The sequence below is a fragment of the Microtus ochrogaster genome, unplaced genomic scaffold (assembly GCF_000317375.1).
Source record: "Microtus ochrogaster isolate Prairie Vole_2 unplaced genomic scaffold, MicOch1.0 UNK94, whole genome shotgun sequence".
NCBI classification, from domain to species: Eukaryota; Metazoa; Chordata; class Mammalia; order Rodentia; family Cricetidae; genus Microtus; species Microtus ochrogaster.
Genome location: NW_004949192.1, coordinates 443,893 through 452,480, shown reverse-complemented (window position 1 = coordinate 452,480; position 8,588 = coordinate 443,893). Strand labels below are relative to the sequence as shown.

General features: G+C 34.4%; 1 long non-coding RNA gene across 1 annotated transcript in view; it reads right to left on the bottom strand.

The window, feature by feature from the left end:
- The window catches only part of LOC113455724, a 12,563-nt gene that overhangs the window by 2,616 nt on the left and 1,359 nt on the right, over nucleotides 1-8,588 (bottom strand). Inside the window, exons 2-5 of the long non-coding RNA XR_003376707.1 lie at nucleotides 7,897-7,966; nucleotides 3,272-3,409; nucleotides 1,932-2,006; nucleotides 703-812 (exon numbers count right to left, since the gene is read on the bottom strand). This is a non-coding gene — a long non-coding RNA (uncharacterized LOC113455724). The remainder of the gene's footprint in view (nucleotides 1-702; nucleotides 813-1,931; nucleotides 2,007-3,271; nucleotides 3,410-7,896; nucleotides 7,967-8,588) is intronic.

Genomic DNA, 8,588 nt, shown 5'->3' with positions numbered 1-8,588 from the left:
ATAAAATAGTTTTGCCTGTATATATGTATATATATAAATAATTAATTAGAATGTAATGAAATTGAGATTGAGGTAACTCAGTAAGAGTTTGAGAGACAGTAATGTGGGAATTATGCAAATAAACAAGTTTTTTGTTAAGTTCTTATATTTTTAAATATAAAAGGGAAGGATATATCACAATTGGTAAGAAATACTGTTTCATCAGAAAAGGAGAAAAGGACAAAAGAATTGAAATTTAAAAAGTAAAACTTATATGAATGTATGAAATCTTTATATTTATAAAGAAAGATCAATGCAATATGAAAAAAATACTCAAGATATCGGGTCATGCATTGAACTTGAATATTATGAATTTAAAGGGACATTATACTTAGAATTCAAAAGGTTCAGTATGTCCCAAAAAGTTAGAAAGAAAAAATACAAGTGGATGCCACTTCATTGAACATTTACTGGACATTGTCTTCAGAGAAATGACTGGAGAATATCAACAGTAGTTGTTTCTATAGCAATAACATAAACTATGTCTAATTAAAATGAATAGGATATAATATTTGCAGAAATAGAAAGACATATACAAAATATGGACTAATAAATTTACCAGCAAAGATACTACTACATTAAAACATAAAAATATGATGGAATGTTATATGCAAGAACTGTAATTAAAAAGAAAAGAGAAAAATAAAACAAGATTTGCATTACCACCAGCTAGGTGTGGTGAGTGTGTCTTCAGTGAAACCTTCTGAGAAGCTGGGGAGAAGCACTTCCAGCATGCTTGAGTCTGAGATTATCATGAGCAATCTTGTGAGACCCTACATCAGGATTATAAAATAAACAGGAAAATATTTAGGAATAAATATTGAGAAACTGTATGCCTAAACTTTTCATACGATAAGTAAGATCTACTTAAGGTTTAGAAAGCTCAAAATTTTTAGAAAAGTAGTTTCAATAGTATTATGACTGCAATATTTACAGGCAATATAGCTAATAAATACAGTGGGCCTACAGACCTCCATTTATGCCATTCTTTTCTTACAATGTTCAAAACTTTTCTAAAATTTGTATAGAACCACAAGAAATTCAGTATTGATGAAACTGTCCTGAGAATAAGAACAAGATAAGAGCATTCCACTCACACTGCCTGCTTTCAGATGTGCTGAACTATGACACAACACACATGATTATAAACATATCTGAGATATATCTGAGATAAGGGATCAAAAAATGTCATTTACTACTAATAATTTAACTTATCTTATAAATTCCAAAAGAGATACTAGGTGTGCAGCCATAGATTTTATTGAGAGAGAGAGAAATAAATGTCATCTATGCTCTCTCTCTGGGATAGGTCTAACTTAATGTATTTCCACATTTATCTTCCCTAGCAAGGGGTGCTGGAGAAATATATATTTCCTAAAGAAAGAATAAGAGGAGGCCTGGCATCAATCAGCTTACTGAAGAATACAGTTATGAAATTTGAGGTACACTGGTGCCATCTAGAGTTTCACATAGACTATAGACAAGTAAGTATCAAAAGCAATGCTCAAAAGAGAAATCTTTTCTTTCATATAAAGATAAAGCAAAGAATACTGGAGAAAATGTACTTCATTCAAAAGATTTGAAAAAAATCATTTTAACAAGGGAAGCACACACACAAATGGTTTTGATTACTTAATGGTCAGCACTTAAAATACAAACATTAACAGTAGACAGACCAACACAGGGTGTCTTTAGTTATTAAAAATATGTATGTACGTTGATAAAATTATGTACATAAAACATCAAAGAAGGTTTTAAATGGACATGAATTTTAATGAGAGTAAAAAGGGGTGTATAGGAGGGTTTGCATGAAGAATGCATCAGGTTAAATTTTGTAATAATATTATAATTTCAAAAGTTAAAAAATTTTCAAAATATAATAATAACTGCACCTTGAGATACTTTCCTGATATTTATCTTTCCCTAGTGAAACATGAAGAAAAGTCCATTCATCCTTGAAAAGGTATCTATAAAATTTTAAAAAAAAGTTTTTAAATTCTAATTTGTTAATAACTGTTCTTACTGGGGTTGCAGATATAATTCAGGCACATGAATCTAGGAAAATCTCAACCCAGCAATGTCAATTACTTGGGGCAGCTACAGGGCAAAACCTTCTCTGCAATAACAGCCAGCATTTCCACTGAAAAGATCCAAGTACCACAATAATCATTTCTATGTTTACAAATAGGCAAATTTAAAAAATCTTTTCAAACATTTGCCTGGACAGTCAATCGAAGTTCTTCTGTAACATTGGGGCATCTGATGTGGAAGTTCCATCTGTATTCTATGAATACAATTGATAAATGAAGAAACCTCCTTAGCCTTTTGATAAGGCAGAACTTAGTTAGGCAGGGAAAACTAAACTGAATCCTTGTAGAAGGGAGGAGGAATAAGCGAGAAATGATGTAGTTCCTGCCGGAGACAGATACCGGACAGAACTGTACCCTGTAAGACACAGCCACATGGTGATACATTGATTAATGGAGGTGGATTAGTTTAGGATATGAGTTAACCAGAAATATGCTAAAGTGATTGGACAAGAAGTGTTTTAAATAATATAGTATGTGTGATATTTATGGGCTGAGCAGTCAGGGACCAAAAAGCAGCCCTTATAACAAGAAACTGGAGCACAATGTGGCCCACTAAAATCCATATAAAACCTCAACACAAATTTGGATACCTTTCCTTACTAGTTTACAAGACAGATCACTTTCTCCTCTCTATCTCTCTTCCAATGTATAATATCACTTTATAAGCATTCTTTAATACTGGAATCTTTGTTAACCAATTATCTTCAAGAGGTGGGACAAAGATAGGGTGTGGCTTTCTGGTACCTGGAAAAAAAATTGGGCGCACAGCACAGGTGCACTCTCTCTGTGGTTCCCAAAAAGCAAAGCTGAGCTTGGAATTCTTGTTCCTGTTTCATGAGTTTTTTTTCCCTATAAGTAAATAAAAATATAATTGCTTTATCTTTTAGCTAGCCTGCTTATTTCTTGAATCAAGCTGACTTCTACATCTGACCATGTGGTTAAAAAGAGATTCAGCAGAATGACTTTCAACAGGGAAATTTACCATGTGTACCCAGTGGGAATCTGATCCCTACCTACAAAATCATATTGGATACTTGAGCTCCAGTTCCCAGACATTAGTAATTTCTCTGAATTTTGCCAGAAAAAAATGACCACAAAACCATATGAGATCACAACTCCCAGCTGCACATTAGATTACTCACAGGTTCTCTGCTCAGGATTGCAGTTGTGGGTCACTTCCAAAGCTGATATCAGTATGAAGGCACAGCAGGGCAGACTCACATGCTAAGTACACATGGTTGTTCCTCAGATACAGTTCATGATCTTTCATGATGAATTCCCTGGAGAGTAATCCATTTATTTAAGAAATTAATACAGATGTGAATAATTATATGGAAATAATTTGATAAGGAAACTTATTGACAGGTCAGAATTTTATGGTAACATAGGGTATAGACATATACAAAGGAAAAGGAAAAGGGAGACTATGGGCATGGCACAAGCAATAAATTGCCCATTATATTAGCATGTAAAACCAAGTAAAAAACCTTTTACCCACATAAATATGTTCAGACGAGGGGTTGTGCAGGAAAGTATTCCAGTATTTGGAAAAGACTTAAAAATTTCCTTGTGGGTCACAAAATGCTAGTCTACCCAAAATGCTAGTCTACCTGCATTTCTAGAAAAAAATTGTTTTAAAAATGAAAATGGAGACCAATACAAGAAGACGGTAAACAGTGAATATGCTTGTGTGCAAAAAACTTTGAAGATGTACTATCTAAAAATACAATCCAAAGATCAATAAATTCCAAACCTTATACACTTCAAAGTATATCTTAAGAACTTGTGGACATATAATGAAGTTCTTAGAGAATATATATCTATCTATATCTATATCTATATCTATATCTATATCTATATCTATATCTATATATATCTGACATGGATATAGTCATGGCTATGTCCCAATGCATCAGACTCATGGGATTGTCAAAACATTTCACAGGTGAGACTCAGTGCAACAGCAAATCTATCCTCCTAGCTAGCTTCCTTCTAAATGGATATGTACAGTCTGAGATGATATTTCACAGAAACCTATTATCAATAGGTCTCCTTTTTCTCCCATATAACATAACCCTTTTTCTTCCATATACCATAAAACTTACTCTCTCAGCCATATACAGGAAACACATCTCCTGGATCCAGATATACACATTAAGTACACTGACAAGTTAGTCACAATGGATTAACTTCATCAAAGCAAGTACAACCTATGGACTCCCAGACCTTCAATACATGTTTCTGAATGCCAGTCCTTCCTTCATTTCCTATGTCTATCCTACTTACATTAACTCCAGAATCACTGTAGAAGACAGAATAAAAATGATAGATACCCTGAAGTGGGTGATAAGTACAAATGTCATTTTGTGGAGAAATCTTTGAAAGATGGTAGGTAAAAAAGGCAGCACATAGGTGATATCATACTGCATTGAAAAACCTTATATGAAAAATCATACTCAACACCTCCATCTCCTTGTAACATTTCTGTTTCAGTCCATGTTCCCCAAATTATCCCTTTAAAGGCTTACAAATTCCAAATGGGCTACACCTAAAATAGCAACTAAAATATCTCACAGAGCATGAAAGAAAAGACAGAGAGATGGAGCAGACAATGGAACAAAAAGTTTGCAAATCAAAAATGTAATGAGAATCTACTATCCAAGATATGCAAACTACAACTGTATCCTCAATAGAATGTCTTATTTAAACAAGTAAATTCTAAGAACAGAAATTTCTCCAATGTAACTGTGGCAAACGTCCAAAAACAAAACCAAAAAAATCGTAATATTTTAAACTGTATGGAAGCAAAATCTGAAGAGCACTATCACAGACTACACAAAACTAATAGGCATGCAGTTACGTGGATATACACTGAAGTGAACAGTTCACTTAGCCTATCTTTCTGTTGATGTTTTTTAAATGATTGAAAGTTTTCACAATATGAGAAAATGTGAGTAGGAGTGCAGAATGCAAACTGTTTGAAGAAACATTGCACTACAATTTTAGAATAAAAAGTATATATACACACATACATATGTGATCAAGTTTAAGCACAGGTATCAGGCATAGTGGCAATATGACAAATGAAGAGGATTAGGACAGCAATAATGTTTTTGTGTACAGGTTTTAGTAATGACGGAAATATTTGTCTGTAGAGAGGCAATAAGGACAAAAGTCAATTTACAAACACACAGCGAACATGGTAACTAAAGAAGAGGGGTTTCGGGTATAATATGGTTGCTAGATTTATAACAAGTTGACCCAAGCTATAGCCATTTGAAATGAGGAAACCTCACCTGAGAAAATGTCCTGAGTAAAACCCTGTTGGGTATTTTCTTTGTAGATGACTGACCTGGGCAGTCCTACCTCATTGTAAGCAATGTTACCGTTGGGCTTCTAGTTCTGGGAACTACATGAAAGCAGGCTAAGCAAGCCATTGGGAGAACTTCTCCATGCTCTCTAAATTCTCTCTTGCCTTCAGGTTCCTGTCTGGAGCCCCTGCCCTGACTTTGTAGATAATGTAATAGCAGTTGTAAGAGCAAATAAAAACTTTTCCACTCACCAGCCCACCTTTATAAAAGTAGACTGAGCAAACCATGACATTAAACAAGTAAACTAACTCTCCATGACCTCTGCATCAACTCCAACTTCATATTTCCTGCCCTGTTTGAATTTCTGCCTGAACTTCCTTCACTGAAAGAATATGATGTGTTCATGTAACCCAAATGATCAATTTCCTCCCTAAATTGATTGTAGTGATGGTGTTTCATACAGCAGTAGTACCTGTAATTAAGACAGCAGTTGGTACCAGGAGTGAAATATTGATTTCTCAGAACTGATCATATGATTTTGGAAAGATTGTAGAAAAACCTTGATCTTCTGAAGTAGAAAGGTCTTTCAATATTGAAAAGTAAGTGATCTGCTCTTTCACTTGGAAGATAAGAATGTTAAGACTAGTGCAGATAGTGGAGATCTGGCTTGAGCAATTTCATACGGATGCAGTAATTCAGTGAGTTCATTTTTGTGTAGAATCTGTGCTGTCTGGTCAGCTGGAGCTGAATAATCACAGGCAACTAATGACAGACCAGAACCAACTAATAATAAAGAAAAATATTTGCATTGGAACACTTGTGTTGGCCAAAGACCAGTTGGATTTGCTGAGGGAAGTGGAGGCAGGCAGATCATGAGTTCAAGGTTAGCCTAGCCTATATATTTAGCTGGGCAGTGGTGGTGAATAACTTTAATCCTAGTATTTGGGTAGCAGATGCACATGGGTCTCTGAATTTGAGGCTAGATTGCTCTACAGAATGAGTTCCAGAATATCAAGGGGTACATAAAGAAATACTTCATTGAGAAAAAAAAATTTGATTTGATGGAACAGTGTATGCTAGTCAAATGAGGCTGAAGAATCAGCTGTGATTAAGAAGAGATGATGTCTTCAAACAAATGTATCCTGAGCATTAGTACACAGAAGCTGTGTTCCAGATGTCACCAAGGTTGTATATCATGCTAGCAGCTAAAAGTGGAAATATACATGCTGCCTAGGTGGTTCTGGTATTGAAGGCATGAAAGGGTATTGGAGAGCACTGGATATTTTTCTTTGTGTATCACAGGTAGTCTCCCTGTCACTGGCCCAACATTACTATGCATGTGCTGTCTTATTTATATTCAACCTGACGCAGTCTAGAGTCATAGGAAAATGAAAATTCAATTGAAAAATACCATCATAAGAAATTGCTGTAGGAATCCTATAAAGCATTTTCTTAATTATTGATTGATGGGGGAGTATGCATCAAACTGTGTATGATGTAACCTTGTGTTGGTGGTCCTAGGTTATTTATAATTTTGGCTAGGCAACTATGAAGAACAAGACAGTAGACAGTATGCTTCAATAGCTTCTGTATCATTTGAGCAAGTTATGGCATACTTAGTAGTATTTAAAATGTTTTAAAAAACAACTTAATGAGTCAATTGGGAATACTTCATTTTTATCTAAGGAAGAAAAGTAACTACTCTATATAACCACATACATATTTCTTAATAAATATTATTCTTCATATTTGTACACAATTTGTGTGTGTATGTGTGTGTGTGTGGTCTATGTAAAAACCATTTATATAACTGAGGAGCTTAAATGAAGCAAATATAGCAAATCAATATATGTGCTGTCTTTTGATCAGACAATGTGAGAGAATTTCTTCCACCATGCTTATGATTCCATATATTTTCTGTTGGGAAATAATGCATGGGTGACTCTGCATTTCTTATGAAAGTCTCACATTCTTGCATTAAAAATTTGTTTCTTCACATATATTGCGGGTTTGAAACATATCTTATTGCTGGATTTCCAGAAGAGGGCCAAACGAAATTTTGTATTGTTTGTTTGTTTGTTTGTTTGTTTTGGTTTTGATACATGGGAATATGTGCATGATCCTCACAGGAAAAAATAATGCTATAATAACATACTCTTCAAATTAGCCAGATACATAACTAGATGCTATAATTTTTAGAATTAACTATGTATGTCTGTAAGATGTCATTTCTTTAGAAACACCATATGAAATCAGCTAGAATATCCTGCACATTTTTAAAGAAAATTATTGAATAATTTCAAGAATGCCACAAAATTAATTCATTCACTATTTGTAAGGAGTTATTAATAGAAAATTTAAATATGACTAAATAAAAATGAATGCTTACAATTTTATGCTATATATTTAAGTGACCATAACCCGAACTTTATCAGTAAAAAATGCACTGTACTCACCTTTCATGTTCCAAGGTCATTGACATTCCACACAACATCAAATGGAGTAAATCACTTTCCTGACCAGAATCTTTGGGAAAGAGGGATAAAATAGTTAAGTATCACCACTGTACCTTTCTCACCTCACAATCCATACAGAAATACAAATGAACTACTACTCAGTTACAGAGTGAGAGTGACCATCTAGAATCTATGTTGCATAGTCCAAACCATGACATAAGGTAGGCTTTGAGAACTTTTCCAGATTCCAATCAATGATATGTCCTTCAGTTCCTGTGTTTTCTCTCTATGCTACCTCAGTTTCCTTTGTTTTCCGCTAACTTGTTTTGGTTACCGTGGAGGGTCAGTTTTGAACTGCATAAAAACTCTGTGCAAGGGTGACTTGAGGTATCATTCTTGCTGGCATCCTTTGAAAACCAAGTTAGGATGAGGCAGACCTCTTTCATAGGTAATGTGCCTTGCCAATAGTCTGTCCTTGAGAACACAGATGTGCGCTGTAGTTCAAAGGTTCTGGTTAGGTTGTGGTTTATCTCATGATGCGGTGTTTTTCATATTATATTACAGCAAAAATTGTTCTCATAACAGCAGGCTTTTTGTTTAGATTAACTAGGGCACAATGCTCTTGAAATTAGTTGCAACAAGGTTATTAGTTTATGTAACTATTTCCATGTATTATGGGAACCTAGTTTGAC